The sequence below is a fragment of the Semicossyphus pulcher genome, unplaced genomic scaffold (assembly GCF_022749685.1).
Source record: "Semicossyphus pulcher isolate SPU_LCO1_2020_fin unplaced genomic scaffold, fSemPul1.0.p SCAF_41, whole genome shotgun sequence".
NCBI lineage: Eukaryota > Metazoa > Chordata > Actinopteri > Labriformes > Labridae > Semicossyphus > Semicossyphus pulcher.
Genome location: NW_027211717.1, coordinates 420,348 through 444,708, shown reverse-complemented (window position 1 = coordinate 444,708; position 24,361 = coordinate 420,348). Strand labels below are relative to the sequence as shown.

The following is a 24,361-nucleotide window of genomic DNA, read 5'->3' as shown; positions in this document are numbered from 1 at the left end:
AGAGGGAGAGAGGGAGAGAGAGAGAGAGAGAGTCAGAGAGTCAGAGAGAGAGAGAGAGAGAGAGAGAGAGAGAGAGAGAGAGAGAGAAGCTTGGTGTGTCAGATCCCCCCGGCAGTCTAAACCTATAGCAGCATAACTATGGGCTAGTCCAAGCCTGAGCCAGCCCTAACTATAAGCTTTATCAAAGAGGAAAGTTTTAAGTCTACTCTTAAAAGAAGAGAGAGTGTCTGCCTCCCGGACCCTGACTGGTAGATTGTTCCAGAGGAGGGGGGCCTGGTAATTGAAGGCTCTACCTCCAACACTACTCTTAGAGACTTTAGGTACCACAAGCAGGCCTGCATCCTGGGAGCACAATGTTCTAGAGGGGTAATATGGCACTATGAGCTCTTTAAGATATGATGGTGCCTGACCATTAAGAGCTTTGTAAGTAAGAAGAAGGATTTTAAATTCTATTCTAGATTTTACAGGAAGCCAGTGCAGAGAGGCTAATACAGGAGAGATGTGCTCTCTCTTCCTAGTTCTTGTCAGCACACGTGCTGCAGCATTTTGTACCAGCTGCAGAGTTTTTAGTGACTTATTAGGGCAGCCTGATAGTAACGAGTTACAATAATCCAACCTGGTAGTAACGAATGCATGGACTAGTTTTTCTGCATCGTGTTGAGACAGGATGTGTCTGATGTTTGTTGCGAAGATGAAAGAAGGCTGTCCTTGATATTTGTTTTATGTGGGAGATGAAGGACATATCCTGATCAAATAGAACTCCCAGATTCCTAACAGTAGTGCTGGATGCCAGGCTGATGCCATCTAGGGCAGCTATATCATTAGAGAAAGAGTCTCTAAGGTGTTTTGGGCCGAGCACAATAACTTCAGTTTTGTCTGAATTAAGTAGCAGAAAGTTTCTAGTCATCCAGATCTTTATGTCCTTAAGGCATGCTTCTAGTTTAGATAGCTGATTGGTTTCATCTGGCTTCATAGATAAGTATAATTGAGTATCATCTGCATAACAATGAACATTAATGGAGTGTTTCCTCATGATATTACCCAGAGGAAGCATATATAAGGTAAAAAGAATCGGTCCGAGCACAGAACCTTGTGGAACTCCATGACTAACTTTGGTTTGCATAGAGGACACATCATGAACATTAACAAACTGAGATCGATCTGATAGATAAGATTTAAACCAACTTAGTGCAGATCCTGTAATGCCAATTAAATGTTCTAATCTCTGTAACAGGATGTGATGGTCTATCGTGTCGAAAGCGGCACTAAGATCTAACAGGACGAGTACAGAGAGAAGTCCTCTGTCTGAAGCAGTAAGTAGATCATTTGAAACTCGCACAAGGGCTGTCTCAGTGCTATGGTGGACTCTAAATCCTGACTGAAAGTCCTCAAATAAACTGTTGTTATGAAGAAAGTCACATAATTGATTAGCAACTGCTTTCTCAAGGATCTTTGAGATAAAAGGAAGGTTAGATATAGGTCTATAGTTAGCTAAGGTGCCTGAATCTAGGGTAGGCTTTTTAAGAAGTGGCCTAATTACAGCTAGTTTAAAAGACTGGGGTACATAGCCCGTCGATAAAGACATATTGATCATATCTAGTAAAGAAGTGCTAATTGAGGGAAAGACTTCCTTAAGCAGCTTGGTTGGAATCGGGTCTAAAAGACAGGTTGATGGTTTAGACGAAGATATCAGAGAATTTAGCTCAGGAAGGTCAATTGGAGAAAAACAGTCAAGGTAAACATCAGGTTTTTGAGCAGTTTCCAAAGATACATCTGCACCAGTTAACGGCAGGAGGTTACAAATTTTGTCTCTTATCTTTAGGATTTTGTCATTAAAGAAGCTCATGAAATCATCACTGCTGAGGCCTATAGGAATACTTGGCTCAGTGGAGCTGTGACTCTCTGTCAGCCTGGCTACAGTGCTGAAAAGGTACCTGGGATTGTTTTTATGTTCTTCTATGAGGGGGGAGTAGTAGACACCTCGAGCATGCCGTAGGGCCTTCCTGTATTTATTAAGACTATTTTGCCAGAGTAAACGAGACTCTTCTGTTTTGGTGGATCGCCACATTCTTTCAAATTTACGCGACATTTGCTTCAAGTTACGAGTTTCTGAGTCATACCATGGAGCTAGCCTCTGTCGTTTAATAATCTTCTTTTTTAAGGGGGCAATCGAGTCTAGAGTACTTCTCAGCAAACCTGCAGTACTATCAACAAACTGATCAAGCTGAGAGGGACTAACATTAGCATAAGAGCTTTCTGTAGTAAACAGATGTGGTAAAGAATTAAAAGCAGCTGGAATTGTTTCCTTAAATTTAGCTACAGTCCTATCAGACAAACATCTTGTGAGTACATTTTTGTTAACTGGAGAGTAGTCGGTTAATAGGACATCGAATGTTACTAAATAGTGATCTGATAAAAGAGGATTTTGTGGGAAGACAATTAAGTTTTCGGTTTCAAGGCCATAAGCTAGAACAAGGTCGAGGGTGTGGTTAAAGCGGTGAGTAGGCTGGTTTACACTTTGAGTGAAACCAATAGAGTCCAAAAGGGACATAAATGCCATGCTAAGACTATCATTATCAACATCTACATGAATATTGAAGTCCCCTACAATAATTATTTTATCTGAACTCAGGACTAAATCTGATAAAAACTCTGAGAATTCAGTTAGAAAATCAGAGTATGCGCCAGGAGGGCGGTATACTATCACAAATAAAACAGGCTGTAAAGTTTTACAGGCTGGGTGTGAAAAACTCAGAACAAGGCTTTCAAAAGAGCTGAAACTAAGTTTTGGTCTAGGGTTGATTAGAAGACTAGAACTGAAAATAGCTGCCACTCCACCACCTCGACCAGTGTCTCGAGGAGTATGAGTATTAAGATGACTGGGAGGAGTGGATTCATTTAAGCTGACATATTCTTCCTGACACAGCCAAGTCTCAGTTAAAGAGAGTAAATCAATATGATAATCTGATATCAGATCGTTCACTAATAGAGCTTTAGATGACAGGGATCTGATATTTAACAGACCACATTTAATTCTCATATTTTTTGGCATAACTTTGGTTGTTGTTTTAATTTTTATTAAATTTTTTTGATTTACTCCTTTTTTATTTGAGTTTGAATTAACTGTAATAAAAGGCCTGGGTTGGGGGGCAGACACAGTCTCTATAACATTAACATTGTGGCTGGGAAGATGCTCACAGGGAAGCTCAGAGGAGTGTGTAGGACTACATACTACATACTACATACTACATACTGCATACTGCATACTACATACTACATACTACATACTTCATACTACATACTGCATACTGCATACTACACACTGCATACTGCATACTACATACTGCATACTGCATACTACATACTACATACTACATACTACATACTGCATTCTGCATACTACATACTACATACTGCATACTGCATACTACATACAACATACTACATACTTCATACTACATACTGCATACTGCATACTACATACTACATACTACATACTGCATTCTGCATACTACATACTACATACTGCATACTGCATACTACATACAACATACTACATACTTCATACTACATACTGCATACTGCATACTACATACTACATACTACATACTGCATTCTGCATACTACATACTACATACTACATACTGCATACTGCATACTACATACTACATACTTCATACTACATACTACATACTGCATACTGCATACTACATACTACATACTTCATACCACATACTGCATACTGCATACTACATACTACATACTGCATACCGCATACTGCATTCTGCATACTACATACTACATACTGCATATTGCATACTACATACTACATACTGCATACTACATACTGCATACCACATACTGCATACTGCGTACTACACACTGCATACTACATACTGCATAACACATACTGCATACTGCGTACTACACACTGCATACTACATACTACATACTGCATACTGCATACTGCATACCACATACTGCATACTGCATACTACATACTGCATACCACATACTACACACTGCATACTGCACACTGCATACTGCATACTACATACTGCATACTGCATACTACATACCACATACTGCATACTGCATACTGCATACTACATACTACAAACTGCATACATACTACATACTTATATTCCTAGATTTGAGTTTACATTCAACAAAGAACAACGTCAGATTACAAATACAGATAGATGGATGAATGCATGGATCGATGGATGAATGCACGGATGGTTGGATGGATGCATGAATGTCTTGTGGACCCAAACCTTTGAACCATCCAGCCAATAACAGACAGCCTCAGTCAGTCAATCAGAAACAGCCTCAGTCAGCCATCAGAGACAGGTAAAATACAAGTTGTGTGGACTCTGGAGCTGGGTGTTGTAGAAGAAGCTGAACAGATGTGACCCTCAGTGTGTGTCTCTGAGGATCCATGAGGGCAGCTGTGCAGGAAACACAACATCTGGATGATGGGAGGCGTCCAGGGAACAGAAACACCTGAGCATCGTGGTGCTGCACCGCTTTGGCAGGACAAACTGTTTTCATCAAAGAAGTTTGGTTCCATGAGAGTTTGTAACAAAAAGACACAGATCCGTCTGTTTGTACCCAGAAGTCTTTGTGTTTATGGGTTCTTTACTCATAGACACTCTCACAGGTGCAACTTCACCCACAAGTCTGACCTCTGAGCCTAACTCCAACCACCTCATGCTACGCTCAGCTCTGTGTCCACATTTGTTTGCGATGTTCACCTGCACTCTTGTGTACTTTTAGTTTTTGTTAAGTTAGTATTAAGAGTTTATTCCTTTAAATAAATGAGGAAAAGATGATGCATTAATGTGTTTACTTATTCATGTGTTGTTTCTCAGACATCGATGATGCGCAGATGATGCAAAGAACTTCCGTTGACACCGACTTGTTTGTATATAAGCATAGGTTTATTACAAAGAATCAGCATCAGACAGGTTTCATGAATACCTGGGAGATCATCACGGCCAAATAGTGTCTCCCCGAATTACAGTTCTACATGCACTTATATATGTTGGGGGTGTGTATATGTTTCTTCTTCTTTACCATAACAGGACAAAGACCCTCAGACCCTCAGACTCTCAGACTGGGGGTCGTTAAATGCATCACCTAATAAGGAGTGAACCTCCTCTCAGTGTACATTATGTTCCTTTACATCATTGTATAAACAGAGCCCATGGACATATTTACGACTCTTACACAGGACTCTACAGAATCCTCCACGTAAGCATTTTCACCTCAGGTCAGATACTTCACATGTTTCAAACGTGACCCTGTCAGTGGACAAATGTCTGTGTGCCAGTCATAAGCAGATCTGCATAAAGTCATTTGGGATGTTTAACACTGTCAAACATTTAGCTCCAGCGCAGCCACCAGTGTGTAATCGGTGTGCGTAACATGAGTGTGTACAGGAGTGTGTAACAGGAGTTTACACGCTTGTGTCTGTACGTCTGTGCATGTTTGTGTGGCTTGCTCCTGTTACACACTCCTGTTAGACAGTCCTGTTACACACTCCTGTTAGACACTCCTGTTACACACTCCTGTTACACACTCCTGTTAGACAGTCCTGTTACACACTCCTGTTAGACACTCCTGTTACACACTCCTGTTAGACAGTCCTGTTAGACAGTCCTGTTACACACTCCTGTTAGATAGTCCTGTTACACACTCCTGTTACACACTCCTGTTACACACTCCTGTTAGATAGTCCTGTTACACACTCCTGTTACACACTCCTGTTACACACTCCTGTTAGACAGTCCTGTTAGACAGTCCTGTTAGACAGTCCTGTTACACACTCCTGTTACACACTCCTGTTACACACTCCTGTTAGACAGTCCTGTTACACACTCCTGTTACACACTCCTGTTAGACAGTCCTGTTAGACAGTCCTGTTACACACTCCTGTTAGACACTCCTGTTACACACTCCTGTTACACACTCCTGTTACACACTCCTGTTAGACAGTCCTGTTACACACTCCTGTTACACACTCCTGTTAGACAGTCCTGTTAGACAGTCCTGTTACACACTCCTGTTAGACACTCCTGTTACACACTCCTGTTACACACTCCTGTTAGACAGTCCTGTTACACACTCCTGTTAGACACTCCTGTTACACACTCCTGTTAGACAGTCCTGTTACACACTCCTGTTAGACAGTCCTGTTCGACAGTCCTGTTACACACTCCTGTTAGACAGTCCTGTACTCCTCCTGTACTCCTCCAGAGAGACGAGCAGACAGACAAGCAGACAGATGAGCAGAGAGACGAGCAGACAGACGAGCAGAGAGACCCTAACCCTAACCCACCCCCCCAGTACAACCTGTTGAGCTGTTTTATAGCATGCTGGTCATTAATGAAGACACCTGTGTGTTGTAGAATCACTCAGCTTTAATGGCTGTGTACCATCATGACTGCATGTGAACGTTAAATAACAGAAGAGCGATGCTGTTTATGCAGCAGTACTGGGTAATCAGAGACACCAACAGGACAGAGGGGGAACAGCTTCACCTTACACCAGACAGGAAGGCAGTCTGAGACAATCCCAGGCAGGTAACAGGTAAAAGTGGGCGGAGTCAGAAGCAGAAAATTCCTGATGAACCCACAAAGATGAACAAAGAGGAGCAGGACAACAGGGGAGGAGATGAACAGGGTTTACTGGTGACAACATCAGGGGCAGGTGAGGGATGAGCACAGGTGTGGATGATCAGGTCTGCGGAAAGCGTTGCGTTCACGTGGTGCAGATTTAAAACGAGTGTTTTTACAGTGTTCGCAGGAGAGGACGCGATTTGATCCAACAAAGACTTGATTTATTTTGATCCTGAGTCTGTTCTCGGGCGGAGGTCGACCTCAACTGAGAAGCAGTTTCAAATGAACCACGAGCTCTCTCTGGTTCAGCTGAGAGGCCCAACCTCCCACAGATCTGTTGTCATGAATAAGTGAACATACATAATGCACCATCAGACAAAGGCTGAGGAGAGCGAGGCGTGTTTCAGAGCTCAGCCACTCACAGTGACCTAATTACAGCACATTGTGGATCGGTTTGTAGCAATGTGTGAGCAAGGAGAGGGACCACAGGGCCCATATGAAAACTTTGACAGGGTGAGGACGGAGCAGGAAGACTCCTCAATGTGTTTTTAACATGAGACGGTGGACTCAGGAAAAGCTCCGCTGCCAGTGTACGTCAGGTGTCCTGCGTCATATAAGCTGATAAATAAGACTCTATGGAACGCTTCCTTCCTGTAGCGCTGATGTAATTAGATGTAACTCCGATGAAGATAGCAGCGAGGTATTTATGTCGCTCCCTCGAGGATTCACCAGCTTCACAGGAATAAAACATGAAGGCGACACACAAAGGAGGAAGTTTCTGTCTGAAACTTTATACAGAGGACGGAGATGTAAGACGAATCTAATGACAGTGTTTCACACTCACTTATAAGAAGGTTTAGATTTATCTTTCCTGTCATCTGTCGCCTTCAACAGAAGCTCAAAATGACAGTGACTACAGACAATGTGATCCTCGTCTTCTGTTCTCACCAAATAAACACTGACTGAGCTCTGACGCTTTAATCTCCTCCTGTTCTCCTCCTGAATGAAACAAACCACATGAATCTGTGTCTCCTTGGTTTGTGAAACAGAGTGAAAGCTGCCCTGACAGTGAAGGTCGTCCGTCCTGCGTCTGTCTGCAGCGTGTCCACAGGCCCTCTGTGCTCGCCATCTGCTGGAGGTGACCGACGAGCATCCAGACGCGCAGATTACCTTCAGCAGCGATTAAAAGCTGGCTGTCAGGCAGTGATTGTCTGAGAGGACACAAAGAAACACTGACAGAGATCCAACATGCAACAGATGGAGGCTGACCTCAATTTGTTCTTCGTCGCATCGGGAGGCTGTGAAACGATCGCTCGCTCAGGAGCTGCAGACAAACAGTGAGCAGAGACAGAAACCACAACGTGTTCAATCATCGTCCTTAAAGACAAAGACACTGATCATGTGAAGCTGGAGGCACGCGGCGGCTCTCTGCTCTGTCCAAGCCAGAGCTCTGTGACATCCTGCTGCTCTCTGTGAGCCATAGAAACAGCTGAGCTGTGTCAGGACTCATACAGCAGCTTGTGTTTCCAGTGTTTCAAAATATGAAGCTGGAGGTTCCTGTTGAGCCCGTTCACACCTGCTCTGCGTCCTTTCACAGTGTCTTAGCTACAGTCTGAGGTGTGAAGGTGTGAACTGCTCTGTGCTCTCAGGTGTGAAGAGGCTGAGCTGGGTTGATATTCATGAGTGTGTGTCGTTTGAAGCAGCATCAGACCTCAGTGACTCTCTCAATCGCCTCCCTTTTAATAATGCAAATGAGGCCGAGGCGAAAGGCGAGAGGTAATAATAACCTACACGGAACAGTAGACACGTTTCACACCTGAGACACTGAGGCTGACCTCTTTACAGGGAACAGAAACATCACACTCTCAGGTGTGAAAGACTCCAAACCCTGAGACAGAGAATCACCAGATGTGAGCAAAAAGAAGTGATGAACACGAAGGACATCAGTCACGTGATGAGGCGTCACCTGTTACAGGTAGACTGTGACTGACTGGCTCTCTGTCTCTGTCAGACATGTTCAACATCAGTGTTCATCTCTCCATCAGTGTCTGTGCTCGTTAGTCCTCACTCACGTTAGCAGCTGTGACACTGACAGGTAAAGACCACCTCCAGATGACAGCAGGTGTGTTTTCATCACAGCCGTGTGTTACTTTCCAGATTTAGTGTTAAATGATTTATTTCATGACCTTGAAATTGAGAAAGAGCATCAACTCGTGAGATATCTGTGCACGAGGATCGGAAGACATGATGTCATCATAGACACAAACGTGCTTGTTTCAATGCTCACAGTAATTGTGTTATTAAAGATCACAGCCGAGGAGAGGTTCACACGTCCGTCTACTGACACAACAGGAGGAACAGGTGATGGACGCACACAGAGCAGAGTTAGGTAAGAGACTGTAATGTCCGGTCCAGACTAAAAGGTCAAAACACAAAACACTCAGGAAACAGGAAACAGGCCGGACCGACGAGACAGAGGAACACTTCACTGTGAAACACCTCCGAGAGCTGCTGCAGCCGTCCATCATGTTCCAGGTGAGTTCATGTATTCCTCTGAGCTGCAGTCTGAGGTGATGGAGGGTAAGGAGACGGAGCTGTGGGTACTAATCCTAACCCACACTGAGACGTGTCTCCATATTGAAAGAACACTCTGAGGTCATCAGAGGTCATAATGTATGAGGGGGGAGTGTGTCTGCAGGCGGCTCATCCTCATCATCTCTTTGTTGTTGTTAATCAGCATCAGAGCCTCTCTCAGCTAAGTCACCTCTCAGTATTTAACTTCTATGCATAAAGTTAACGAATGTGACTTCACAACAGCAGACCTCTGAACTCTGCAGCGGGACGGTGGGAGATTATTAAACTGCTCACTTAGGGAGAATTGTCACTGTGTTTCACAGAGGAGTTACTCCCCGGCTCATGAGGAGGGAGGAGGGGGAGAAGGGGGAGGAGAGGGAGGCATTCTGGTGACTCCCCCATCATTCACTGAGCCTGTCCCTGCCTGTCTGTATAAGCAGCTCACAGAGGATGTTCTTTAGTTCTTCAACGTCTCACCCAAACGTCTCACCCAAACGTCTCACCTGAACGTCTCACCTGAACGTATCACCCAAACATTACCTGAACGTCTCACCTGAACGTCTCACCTGAACGTCTTACCCAAACATCACCTGAACGTCCCACCTGAACGTCTTACCCAAACATCACCCAAACATCACCTGAACGTCCCACCTGAACGTCTCACCTGAACGTCTTACCCAAACATCACCTGAATGTCTCACCTGAACGTCTCACCTGAACGTCTTACCCAAACATCACCTGAATGTCTCACCCGAACGTCACCTGAACGTCTTACCCAAACATCACCTGAATGTCTCACCTGAACGTCTCACCTGAACGTCTTACCCAAACATCACCTGAATGTCTCACCCAAACATCACCTGAACGTCTCACCTGAACGTCTTACCCAAACATCACCTGAACGTCCAACCTGAATGTCTAACCCAAACATCACCTGAACGTCTCACCTGAACGTCTCACCCAAACGTCACCTGAACCTCTCACCCAAACATCACCTGATATCTCACCCGAACGTCTCATCCAAACGTCTCACCCAAACATCACCTGAACGTCTCACCTGAACCTCTCACCCAAACATCAACTGAACGTCTCATCCGAACGTCTCACCCAAACATCACCTGAACGTCACCTGAACGTCTCACCCAAACATCACCTGAACGTCTCACCCAAACATCACCTGAACATCCCACCTGAACGTCTCACCCAAACATCACCTGAACGTCCCACCTGAACGTCTCACCCAAACATCACCTGAACGTCTCACCTGAACATCTCACCCGAACGTCTCACCCAAGCATCACCTGAACGTCTCACCCGAACGTCTCACCCAAACATCACCTGAACGTCTCACCTGAACGTCTCACCCAAACATCACCTGATATCTCACCCAAACATCACCTGAACGTCTCACCTGAACGTCTCACCCAAACGTCACCCAAACGTCTCACCTGAACGTCTCACCTGAACATCACCTGAACGTCTCACCTGAACGTCTCACCTGAACGTCTCACCTGAACGTCACCTGAACGTAACATGTTTTGTCGAATATGATTATTATTATTCATATTCTTCTTGTTAGATATGAACAGTGTTGCTGCTGCTCTCTGACTGTAAAATCAGTGCTGTGTAAAAGTTTAAGCCCTTTTAGATGTTTGAATACAGACTTCACTGACGAGTGTTTTTAGGACAGTTCACACTTTAGACTCCTGAACTATCCCACAGAGATGTTTATCTGCTGTTACAGAGAGAGACCATCTGTTGAAGAGGAACCTGAAGACGCGTGCGGGCAGACCGCCCAGAGCACGATTCAATAATAGCTCTTACAGGAGCTAAAGATGAACATCAGAACATGGGGGCTGATCCAGAATCATTACCTGACACAGAAACAGCTGTGTGAGCGGGAAACAGCTGCACCACAGAGAGGGAGAATAACAACACGACATCAGCTGGTCATTAAACATCTACATGTCGCTTACAGGCAGACAGGTGTGTCCAGGTGTGCTGCCTTCAGCAGGAGAACAGGTGAGGGTAAGGACAGAAGACTCGGCTGCCAGTGGAAAAAACCTGAGAGCGGCAGAGGACAGAGAAGACTTCAGCTCAGTTTTAATCAGCAGGTTCTGTTTACCTAATGTAGACAGGAAGTTAAAGACATCGTCATCTGGTAGGATCCTGAGCATCAGGTATTAGTGGTGCTCGTGCCTGTGATGACTCCGCCCCGGTCAGACCCTCTGATGTCTCACAGAGGCAGAGCAGCGTCGGCCTGCGAGCTCCTCAGGGAGACTCTGTCAGCAGTTATCAGCTGTAAGAGCTCGGCTGTCTAAACACACTGAACTTTGTCAGCCTTACAGAGGAGCACAGGTCACACACACACTCTCATCTGCATAATTACTACAGTCCTGATTTCATTAAAGCTCCAGCAAACACTTCAGCTGTAGTGATTCAAAGCAGCAGAGCCTCAGTGATCCAGCACACAAACAGGCTGTTTGTTTCAGCCTCAGGACGTCGACACGCCGAGGAGGAGGTTTGATTCTTCTTTTATCATCATGCTCCAAACTTTCATTCACACTAACTCTGACCGGAACACGCTTCAATCTACTGTATACAGGTTTATACAGACTGAACCTTTAATAAACAGTGACCTCATTGTTACACGTAACTCTGAAAACATGAAACAGTATAAACATGTTACAGCTGAGCGTCTTCATCAACATGAATCTGAAGATGAACACTCATCAAGCCGACACCAGGAGCATCAAAACGAACATTACAGCTCGTTATGTTCATGAAACAGCAAACAGCAGCATCCTGAAGACGTCATGTGGTGACCTTTGACCCCTCAGACACGCTGAGCACACTCTTTCTCTCTCTGTAGATTCTTATGTGAACAAACTGAATTAAATGTCAATAAAAATGACAAACAGACCGATGGAGGGCAGAGAGGGGGCTGCTAGTGAGGGACAGCATCACACGCGACACGCGACACGCACACACACACACGCACGCACACACGCACGCACGCACGCACACACACACACACACACACACACACACACGCACACACGCACGCACGCACGCACACACACACACACACACACACACACACACACACACACACACACGCACGCACGCACACACTGAGGATGACAGATCAGAGGAGATGAGGCGTCCCATTAAAGCTCCATTTAACCTCCTTATTCACTAACATGTCCCGTCATGCTGTCACCTGACTGTCATAATCACAGCAACATCAGTGATGTTAGTGTGACCAAAATGTGTGTGTCTAAGTACAGGGTGAACAACAATCAAAGTAACTGATTGGACCAGACTCAAAGCCAAGAGGAAGGATGAGCTCAGATGAGCACAGTGAAACAGACACACAGGACTCGGCTGTAGATCTGACTGCACATACTGAACAGCGGATAAGGTACTAAGCAGGTGGGACCCAAAGTAAGTTCATGTCACAATGAACATGTATGCACATGTAACCCATATGAAAAATAGGGCTACTAAAACCTTGTATATCATCTAGAGATGTAGTTGCATGTTGTTTCCACATGGGGGCGCAGTATATCGTCTGTGCATCTTAAGTGGTTAAGAACGCTGCGTGCGTCTTTCTTTTTTACATTCACTTCCATTGAGATCTCTCCCTGCAAAACGTGCTGCAGACAGACTAAACAACTCGGTATGAAATGCCACAAAATAGTCCTAAAATTCGGATTATTTCTATGTATGAATGCTAATAAGCTGTTCTTTTATCAGAATCTCAGCTGCAAACGTGAGGGAGGCAGTTTCTGTCGAGTTACAAGTGTATTTTTTATGAGTGAAACTCCGGTGAGTAGAAGCACACCTGGGTTGCTAGTAGCCAGCTAGCGCTAGCGGCTAAGCTAATCGCCAGCCATTGTGAGGAAAAACACACTAAACTTACTGGTTGAGTTCAGATACTTTTCATAAAAACCAATCGGAGTTATGAGAATGTTGTCTAATGTTTCCAACGTACTTTGGTGCATATTGCATCATTGTATTAATGTTTTAAAAAGATCGCTAATGCTAATAGCGGGCTAGCGCTAGCGACGAGCTAACGCTAATAGTCAAGCTAATGGTTAGTGGAACAGTGATAGCATGGTGAAGCATTAAAGGTGCATTGCACTACTCTGTTAACATTAAAGCCATTCGGTTTTAGTGTGGTTAACACACTTAAAAGGTTGTAGTACAGCTACATTATGAGTTAATTGATTTTGGTTATTAAAATGTTTATTAAAAATGCAATTCATGTTCATGTTTAAAGTGGAACATATTAAAACAATGTATAAAATGTATAAAAATAGTTAAAAAGTGAAGATAAATAATTCATTTGTTGTAAAAAGTGAAGATTATTCATTTGGTAATGCTAAAATGCCAATTGCTGTTGTAATACATGTTAATTAATTTAATTGTAATTGAAGTATATCCTTGGTTATTGGTTATACGTTAAGATATTCTAAAAACAATTAAGAAAATAAGTTAATGAGGTCTCATGTTAGAAACAGAAAATGATAATAATTTACTGTACTGCACTATTTGTGTAGGTTGGTTTTTGAACTACCAGGTATAATTTGGAGGATTCAGTGATGGCGAGCCCAGCCCAGTGAGACTGTGGACGGTCGTGGAAGCGGTGTGGCCTACCGTAGGATCGGTCTACAGAGGACATCTGATTTGCTCGATTCCTTCATTTGAGAAGAACCACCAGATAAGAACATGTACACTCTATTAGCTCTACCCGGGTAGAAGTAGAAATATTAAAGGAACATTCAATACACAAAGACAAAGAACTGCACTCTTTGGATCTCAAACTCCTTAACTTAAAGGAGCACTCGAGTTGAAGATTTCAATTCCAAAAAGGACTCATTCTTGTTTTATTTTATTTTTCACTTTGAAGAGCTCTATTTTATTTCATTTCTTTTTGTATATTTTACAGTACTGCTAATGCTGTGTGATTGCTGCAAGGCAATAAAACTGTCAACTGTCCAACTCAATTCCAACTCCTCTCTTGAGTTACTCAAGGCAAACCACTCCCCGAACCTAGGTAGATGTTAGCGTCTCTCTTACTATTGGTTAGGGCTAGGGGGCGCTACACACAGATTCAGTCAGGAAAATAACAAACTGATAAAACAGGTATGTTTTTAAAAGATGATTTTTTTGTCCTTTCATGCCTATATTGACAGAGAGCAGCGGATAGTGTCGGAAACAGGAAGAGAGAGTGGGGGATGACACGTGGCAGAGGGAGTTGAACCCGGGGCCGCAGCATCGAGGACCGTAGCCTCTGAGCTCAACCGGCGCCCTAGACGTGGTATTTTTAAAAGTCTTTGTAAGAGTCAGTTCTCACGCCAACCCCTCTGGGGGACCGGTATGAAGAACGGTACATGTCCCCGGAAGCTGTATGTGTGTGTACAGTTCAATCCTACCGCCCTTGATGTAGGAGGCAAGTTCTCAGCCTTCTTGCTGCAGGCCACAGGTTCTGTATCTGGTGGACTGGGCTCACCATCAGTGCTGGAGAAGGGTTTCTCTGGGATCTCTGGGATCTCGAGTCGTCCTGTATGGCTCTGAAATCTCCTCTGAAATCCCAGACTGCCTCCTCCTTGCTGCTCTCTGAAGTCTCCAAAAGCCTGACCGGTGTGATGAGTCAGGCCTCGGGGCACAGACTGCAATGGAACAGCGTCCTCTGTGATTTTATATCGTTCACATAAAATGAGTTTCTCTATTGTTTAGCTAACTTTCTTTCCACTTCGATAGTAATGCTTTGCACTGTGCCCTTTCACCTTCACTGACGTGACCAGTCAGTGAACAGACCGGAGGTGGGCTCAAACGTTTGATTGGCTACAGTGAAAGTAAACTTGAAGTTATTGGAGCCAAGCTCATCAACAAAGCATTTTTTCTTTCTCTCCATTAAACTCAAACATGTAAAATATTTAATAAGATTTGTTTCAAAAGGAACTACATGATTTCCTAAATGTTAATTCAGAGATTTAACTAGTCTGGGCTACAGCAGGCAGACAGGCAGGTGTGTTTAAGTTGTTTGTTTTCACATGGGACTCTAAAGCTCACCTGTGCACACTGATACGTAGCAGCCGCTCTCTGCAGGAGGATGATGACCTGGAACATTTCCATGTCTCTGTGTGAAACCTCCTCCCCCCTCTGTAGCGCCTTCATTACAGTGTTCCTGAATGAATGAAGCTCTGCCTCTCTGTGGATCACCTTCATGTTCCTGAGGAAACATCAAAGACAGCAGAGCAGGTTTTTATCTGACACTTGTATTTACTGTCACCCAGGTGAGACTCTGCATTCAGGTGACGTTCGAGATCAAAGAGGATTTGAACAAGGCACAAAATAAAACACAAGACGGAGAGAAATGCGCTGCAGAGAGCGAGAATCACGTCCGCGCAGGAGAGCGTTGATTTCATTCATCATGTAGGTCAGACTAAAGTGACAACTCAAGTCTCTAGTCACTCGAGACACGTCAAAGTCTAGGATCTCATTAGTCAAGACAAGTCCAAGTCTAGTCTCGAGTTATGACAAGTCTTAGTCAAGCTGCAGGTCAGTCAAAGTGTCAGGGTCAGAGGTCAGTCAAATCTTCTGTTGTTTATTCTTCCAACATTTCATCAGGTCAAAAGTTGAATCTTGAATCAGTTTCAGGTTTTTGGAGTCGAGGTCTCGCAGCATTCAGGTCCAAGTCTGAACTCGTCACTTTACTCCAAGTCTCCGGTGTACAGCTGCAGAGTCATGTGACCTGTCAGTGCAACATGAACTTCTACAAACCCTGACAGAGCCTCAGCTGCTGTTTCACAGAGTGACTCTAAAGGGAAGCATTGGTGGGTACTGTTTCAGTATATTCTCTGCACATTTTCAGGTTTTCAGACGGTGATAGTGGTGAGTTCAGGGTCCGCGGGGGAATGTGGGCTTTGTCACACAGCAGAAGAAGCAGAAACTGTTCCTGTAGAAATTTGAAGAAAGGACAGTAAAGTCTGATTGAACCAGCTCATGAAACAGTTCACTATATTCAGTATCCTCACATCGAGTGAATCCATCACTGCAGTTTAATATTACAAAACCTGAAGATACTGAGATCGACCAACAGGTTCAAAGTTTCTGTTGTTTCTGTTAGAGAACAGGAAGTGGATAGGACTCGAGAGGAACAACAGACCAGTATGAGACGTGTTCTTAAACGTGCCTTTAATCCTCTCGGCTCGGAACAAAACAGAAAACACTCTGTGATATTTCACAGTCTGTAAGCCGGCAGCCTGTTCTGTCTGAGCAGAGGAAGGTACGCACATACATGAGCCACAGGTCAAAGGTCATGGTGCAATATTATGATGGAGTCCACACTGTGTGCAAACTTGATTCTTTACAGTGCGTACTGTGTGAGTGTCAGTGATCAGGACGGCCGGGACTCTGCAGCAGGTCTTTGCATCCCTGCAGTCGTTTGGTGTCTGTAAAGTGATGAAGGCCAGGTGGACAGGTGTGGCGGACAGGTGTGAGAGCAGCTGTTCCCAGCAGGTATACAGACGTCACCAAACGAGCCAGATGGAGGTCCAAACTGAAGAGGTGAAGAAAGATGAATATGAGACTAGAGAGGAGAGACATCTCGTCTGTCTCACTGTGACGCCTCACACACTCACCTGATTAAACAGGTAAGGCTGAAACACTGAATTATTACACGTTTGTGTTTACAGCAGGAGTGCTCTGAGCCACAGAGGGTTTGTATCTGACTAACTCATTCATTATTCCTCCTCTTTAAATAATGGATCTGCTCCTGAGACGAGCTGTGCATTTTTAACAGAGCACAGTTTCTGAGGTGGGAGCGTGCAGGAGTCAGACAGGTGCTCACAGGCTCACACTCTGCAGGTGTAAAACTGGCTGCTGCAATTGAACCGACACATCAGGGAGGTACACTACGGAGCAGGATCAGGTGTTACCGAGGCAACTTCAGGGTTAACTCTGAGTTTTCAGTACTACGAAGCTGGTTCACTTCTTACCGGGGTAGATCACCATGGTAACTTATGCTGAACACCTGACCTGCTCTGGAGATGCTGATGTTGGAGATAAGAGATCAACCTGAACTAAACACCTGCTGACCAATCAGGTCTCTTGATTCAGGAGCTCTGAGAGCAGATGATGAGAGAGAGCGGTCAAACACTTCCTGTTTACTGTCTGAGTTTATGAAATATATTGATGACAGATATTGATCGAGCTTCACTGATAAACATCTCCAGCAGAGCCTGATAAACACACTGAAGCCTGAAGGTCTTTGGTTCTTATCAGAACGTAAACATTCTTCAAACTGGGCTTTGATCTCGATGTGCTCCGTAGTTTGATACGTCTGAGAGAAGTCTCAATCTGTCCTTAACAAAAACACATCTGTGTAACGTATTAATCTGATGTAATGATGAATCTGATGACGGAGCAGTGATATTATTATATTTGCACATTTACAGTCTTGTTGCTGTTTGTCCTTCCTGCCTCCAGCAGCTGCAGCTGAGTGATTTGGATTCTGTGTAACTTCATCTCTTTCTAAAATTAGAGTTTCTCTGAGTCCGTGTTTAGATTGGTCATTTGCTGCAGACTCCGCCCCTTCATCTGAGCGCGCTCAGAGAAACCCTGGGTTGACTGATCGAGTTGAACCAGCATCACTAGTTTAGTTTAGTTTAGGTCAGTTAGCTCAGACAGCCTCAGTACTCCAGATGTTTCCGTGCACTGTAAAATGATCTCATGAGGGACCAGTGTGACACTCGTCCACTCTGATCATCTCATCTCTTCTTCAGTCCATCCAACACTCAAACTGCCAAACAAAAGCTGATTTTCATCTCCATCAGACAGACCTCACATCTCCATCAGACAGACCTCACATCTCCATCAGACAGACCTCACATCTCCATCAGAGAGACCTCACATCTCCATCAGAGAGACCTCACATCTCCATCAGAGACCTCACATCTCCATCAGAGAGACCTCACATCTCCATCAGACAGACCTCACATCTCCATCAGAGAGAGACCTCACATCTCCATCAGACAGACCTTACATCTCCATCAGAGAGACCTCACATCTCCATCAGAGACCTCACATCTCCATCAGAGAGAGACCTCACATCTCCATCAGAGACCTCACATCTCCATCAGACAGAGACCTCACATCTCCATCAGAGAGACCTCACATCTCCATCAGAGAGAGACCTCACATCTCCATCAGAGAGACCTCACATCTCCATCAGAGACCTCACATCTCCATCAGACAGAGACCTCACATCTCCATCAGAGAGACCTCACATCTCCATCAGAGACCTCACATCTCCATCAGAGAGACCTTACATCTCCATCAGAGAGACCTTACATCTCCATCAGAGAGACCTCACATCTCCATCAGACAGAGACCTCACATCTCCATCAGAGAGACCTCACATCTCCATCAGACAGAGACCTCACATCTCCATCAGAGAGACCTCACATCTCCATCAGAGACCTCACATCTCCATCAGACAGAGACCTCACATCTCCATCAGACAGAGACCTCACATCTCCATCAGACAGAGACCTCACATCTCCATCAGACAGACCTCACATCTCCATCAGACAGAGACCTCACATCTCCATCAGAGAGACCTCACATCTCCATCAGAGACCTCACATCTCCATCAGAAAGAGACCTCACATCTCCATCAGAGAGACCTCACATCTCCATCAGACAGAGACCTCACATCTCCATCAGAGAGACCTCACATCTCCATCAGAGACCTCACATCTCCATCAGACAGAGACCTCACATCTCCATCAGACAGAGACCTCACATCTCCATCAGAGAGACCTCACATCTCCATCAGAGACCTCACATCTCCATCAGAAAGAGACCTCACATCTCCATCAGAGACCTCACATCTCCATCAGACAGAGACCTCACATCTCCATCAGAGACCTCACATCTCCATCAGACAGAGACCTCACATCTCCATCAGACAGAGACCTCACATCTCCATCAGAGACCTCACATCTCCATCAGACAGACCTCACATCTCCATCAGAGACCTCACATCTCCATCAGACAGAGACCTCACATCTCCATCAGAGAGACCTCACATCTCCATCAGACAGAGACCTCACATCTCCATCAGACAGAGACCTCACATCTCCATCAGAGAGACCTCACATCTCCATCAGACAGAGACCTCACATCTCCATCAGAGAGACCTCACATCTCCATCAGAGAGACCTTACATCTCCATCAGACAGAGACCTCACATCTCCATCAGACAGAGACCTCACATCTCCATCAGAGAGACCTCACACCTCACATCTCCATCAGAGACCTCACATCTCCATCAGACAGACCTCACATCTCCATCAGAGAGACCTCACATCTCCATCAGACAGAGACCTCACATCTCCATCAGACAGAGACCTCACATCTCCATCAGAGAGACCTCACACCTCACATCTCCATCAGAGACCTCACATCTCCATCAGACAGACCTCACATCTCCATCAGAGAGACCTCACATCTCCATCAGAGAGACCTCACATCTCCATCAGACAGAGACCTCACATCTCCATCAGAGAGACCTCACATCTCCATCAGACAGACCTCACATCTCCACCAAGACAGTCTACCAAGGTGAGGCTGTTGAAGACAGTTTCATGTCACAGGTCAGACACCATGGCAAGACTGAGCACAGCAACAAGACACAAGGTAGTTATATTGCATCAGCAAGGTCTCTCCCAGACAAAGATTTCAAAGCACACTGGGGTTTCAAGATGTGCTGTTCAAGCTCTTTGGAAGAAGCACAAAGAAACGGGCGACGTTGAGGATCGTAGACGCAGTGGTCGGCCGAGGAAACTTAGTGCAGCAGATGAAAAACACATCTGATGAGTCAGAATGTGAAATATTTGGCTGCAGCAGAAGGCAGTTTGTTCGCCGAAGGGCTGGAGAGGGCTACAATAATGAGTGTCTGCAGGCAACAGTGAAGCATGCTGGAGGTTCCTTGCAGGTTTGGGGCTGCATTTCTGCAAATGGAGTCGGAGATTTGGTCAGGATTAATGGTGTCCTCAATGCTGAGAAATACAGGCAGATACTTATCCATCATGCAATACCATCAGGGAGGCGTATGATTGGCCCCACATGTATTCTGCAGCAGGACAACGACCCCAAACATACAGCCAATGTCATGAAGAACTATCTTCAGCGTGAAGAAGAACAAGAAGTCCTGGAAGTGATGGTATGGCCCCCACAGAGCCCTGATCTCAACATCATGGAGTCTGTCTGGGATGACATGAAGAGACAGAAGGATCTGAGGAAGCCTACATCCACAGAAGATCTGTGGTTAGTTCTCCAACATGTTTGGAACAACCTACCAGCCGAGTTCCTTCAGAAACTGTGTGCAAGTGTACCGAGAAGAATTGATGCTGTTTAGAAGGCAAAGGGTGGTCATACCAGATATTGATCTGATTTAGATTTCTCTTCTGTTCATTCACTGCATTTTGTTCATTGATGGAAATAAACTATGAACACTTCCATTTCTGAAAGCATTCTTAGTTTACAGCTTTTTTTCACACCTGACTAAAACTTTTGCCCCGTACTGTACCTCATGCCCTTTCCTTCTTTCCTTTCCTTCTCTGAGGCTCAGCACAGACTGACGCTCTTCTTCATGACACAGATAAAGGATGTCTCCTAGTGTGAACAGGCTGCTCACACTAGTGCAGTGATTCTCAAACTGTGGGGAGCGCCAACGTTTGGAATCAGGCGGAACTATGTTTTGACGTCGGACAACCCGGACTCATTTTCGGGTGGCACAGTACACAAACACGTTGACCTCGCATATCTCACTGATTTCTGTGAGAAGCACATCACATGTAGACTTCCACACTCTAATTGTTCTCTTTTCTTCACTGTATTAAGTTTTAATTCCCAATCTACTTTAATCTGATCACTTTGCTTTGCTTCACTCCCCCAACACACCTGAGCAGAGGTGCTCTCTGCACAGCTGCATGCCCCGCCCCCCTCTATCTGTCTGTCTCTCTGTCTGCTTTGTTGACTACCCTCATCCGCCCTCTGTTTAATTAAGTTACAAAAGTTAAATATTTTCTCTCGCAATTCAAAACAGCACGTGAGCTGCGTGTGCACGAGGGACGTTATTAATGACGTAGCGATCAAAACGAGCGATCGATTGTTACCGAATGACATGTGCACCTTTTTATAAGCTTTATAAACAGCGACAATCAATGCATTTACGGTAGGGACCAACGGAGATACACAATATGATTGTTTAGATAAGATTGCGTAACAGAACTGATTGTGTGCGGACAGAGCGTCCGATGTCGGACCCTCTTTTACCCGTTAGAACACTGTGAGGAGTAAACTGGCCCCGCTGTTGTTTATTTGGTTGCCACGAGTTCACGTGTGATTGATGTCCTGTGACTCCTGTCACTGTTTCAGGGCCGCCTCAGCAAAATGTATGTAGCGGAAACACTGTTTTTTTAAAGCACTGATTGAACTTCATTGTTATTGTTCTGAAAAAGTTATTGCACATTTTATTATATTTCTATTTGAAAAAGTCTGATTGAAATAGTTGGGTTTTTTTGCACAGCAAATTACTCAGAGAAAAGTGAAAAGAACGGTCACGATTTTGACTTTCTTTCAATAAAAGTTTAACTTCACCCATTTGTGATATTTTTTTTTGGGGGGGGGCCTGGACATTTTTTTTTCTCCAAGGGGGGGCTTGACAGAAAAAGTTTGAGAACCACTGCACTAGTGCCTTATACAGCATTAGTGAACTCAGTCAGATAATTCAGTCACATAAATCAACAGCTTTGGCACAGTGTATGTTTCAGCCCTTTCATAGGAGGTCAAACTGAAGGTGAGTGACTGTCGTGGCCCTTCACAGGGAGGTACAGCAGAGACGCTGGTTATACATGAAGCTTCTGTCTGACATTAACGTCTCTCAGGTGATGGAGACTGAAAAAGACAGCTTATCAATCAATCAATCAATTAATCAATCAATCACATTTTATTTGTATAGCGCCAAATCATAACCAAAGTTATCTCAGACACTTTACAGACAGAGCAGGTATCAACCGACTCTTTGTTATTCAGAGAGAGACCGACATGAATCACCGAGAGCAGCTCTGAGCAACATTCAGCACAGAGACAGAAACACTTCCTTTAACAGGCAGAAACCTCGAGCAGAACCAGACTCATGCTGGACATCTGAAGAGACTGGACGGGCCGAGAGAGGGAGAGAGAGAGAGAGAGGGAGGAGCAGGATAGAGACAGGCAGAGAGAGCAACAACAACAACAACAACATCAACATAGGTTATTGTTCTTGTTGCTTACATAGAAGGAAGGTTCAAAATTCACTCTCCATCTTTTTACTCCAGTCGTCAGGTGTGAGTTGGTTACTGTGCAGAAAGGACTGATACGCACATGTTTACATGCACACACACAAAAAGAAGTGTGGGGTTATCCTCCTGCTCCTCTGAGACGCTGTGGACCGTTTGTTAAACTGATTGAGCGTCCGCCTGCAGGAGGATGCAGACTGAACGTGACGCTTATGATAAATGTTTGTCCTGAAGAAGCTGAATTATCTCCTGTGTCTGTCTGAGTTTTGGCTCCGTCCTGCAGTCCAGCCGTCCTCACAGGGTCCACAAATCTTCCAACCAAACGTTGGAGAGCTGGAGGTCTGTCTGCTCTCTGTGATAACACGCTGCTCCTCACTGTCTCTCATGCTCTCTGTGTTTTATTCCGCTCTTTGCCCTGTGCTGCATGTTTTTATTTATCAGTCCGTGTCAGCTGCAGAGCTGCAGGCGCAAATTAGTTTGGCTTCCACTTCCTGCTCGGAGACACGTGGCAGCTTCTTCTTCTTCTGTGGTTTTAGGGGAGATTAACGACACTTCTGGGACTGTGATGGGAGCAGCGTGTGATGATTCCCCTCCTGCCTGTGACCCCTCTGAGCAGCCGCTCTGTGCATCTCTGTAACAAGGACAGCTGATATCTAACATAAGCAGGGGGCATTAAAACTCTACAACATTCACACTGTGTCGTGCTGTAAGGTCGTGGCTGCAGGTGTAGCTGCTGCTGCAGCAGAGATCCTGCATCCGTCTGAACTAGTGACAGACTCTGCCACGATGACCACGTGTGACTCACTGTGACCAGCTTAAACGGAGCCTGTCTCTAAGCAGATGGATGTCAGTAAAGACTCCCACATAAAACACTACTCTGCTGCTCGCCCCCTCGCTTTCTCTCCTCCCCTGTCAGATCCACACTCGCATCCAACATGGCTGCCGGGGAACGGTCCAACAGGAAGAAGTCCTCTGTCGGGGTTTGTAAAAATAACTCCAACTACATTTAACATGTTTCTTTGACTTTGTAGGCTGAAAAGTTTCACAGAGTGCATGCTGGGAAGTGTAGTCTCCCTTTGTGTCCCATGCTTTAATCACTGTGAACAGAGCAGCTCAATGAGCGACCAACACCACTAATGAAACATCATTATATACATATACATATATACATGATTGTTATATATTTTCTATATAAATTCCTGGTGAACAACTAATATGAAAACGTTTCAGTTGGACATTGATGGATGGTTCACCAGAACATTCCAGAGGTCGTCGCAGAGAGGGAGCTGGCTGTGTCTGCCGCCCTCTGGTCCGAGGGTAAATAAATCTGCAGCTTTAACGCTCGAGATGTTTTTTTCAGATGGACTGAAATGGTAAAAATCTGAAGAACTGAAACTGATGAAATATTAATAAATCCGCATTATTTTGATGCTTAGATGTTTTATTCACCCGGAGGACAAAAATCCAACCAAAAGCAAATAAAAGGTATTTCAAGTCAGAGCGGCTGCGTCTCCAAGTTTAGAAGAAAAGGATGAATTAATCACAAGATTTTATTGCTGAGAGGAAAAACACGGAGCGTCCATCTGCAGCCAGGAGCGGTTCAATCCCTCAGCTGAGTGAGGAGGGAGGGAAGGAAGGAAGGAGGGAGGGAAGGAAGGAAGGAAGGAGGGATGGAGAGAAGGAAGGAAGGAGGGAGGGAAGGAAGGAAGGAAGGACGGAAGGAGGGAGGGAGGGAGAGAAGGAAGGAAGGACGGAAGGAAGGAGGGAGGGAGAGAAGGAAGGAAGGACGGAAGGAAGGAGGGAGGG

The 24,361-nt window shown here is 44.9% G+C and overlaps 1 long non-coding RNA gene across 1 annotated transcript; it reads left to right on the top strand.

The window, feature by feature from the left end:
• Window positions 1–12,833: 12,833 nt before the first annotated feature.
• On the top strand, window positions 12,834–14,112 carry LOC138608222 (uncharacterized). The gene is made up of 3 exons (XR_011309429.1): window positions 12,834–12,879; window positions 12,957–13,028; window positions 13,763–14,112. It is a non-coding gene; the product is annotated as an uncharacterized lncRNA (long non-coding RNA).
• The last annotated feature ends 10,249 nt before the right edge of the window (window positions 14,113–24,361 follow it).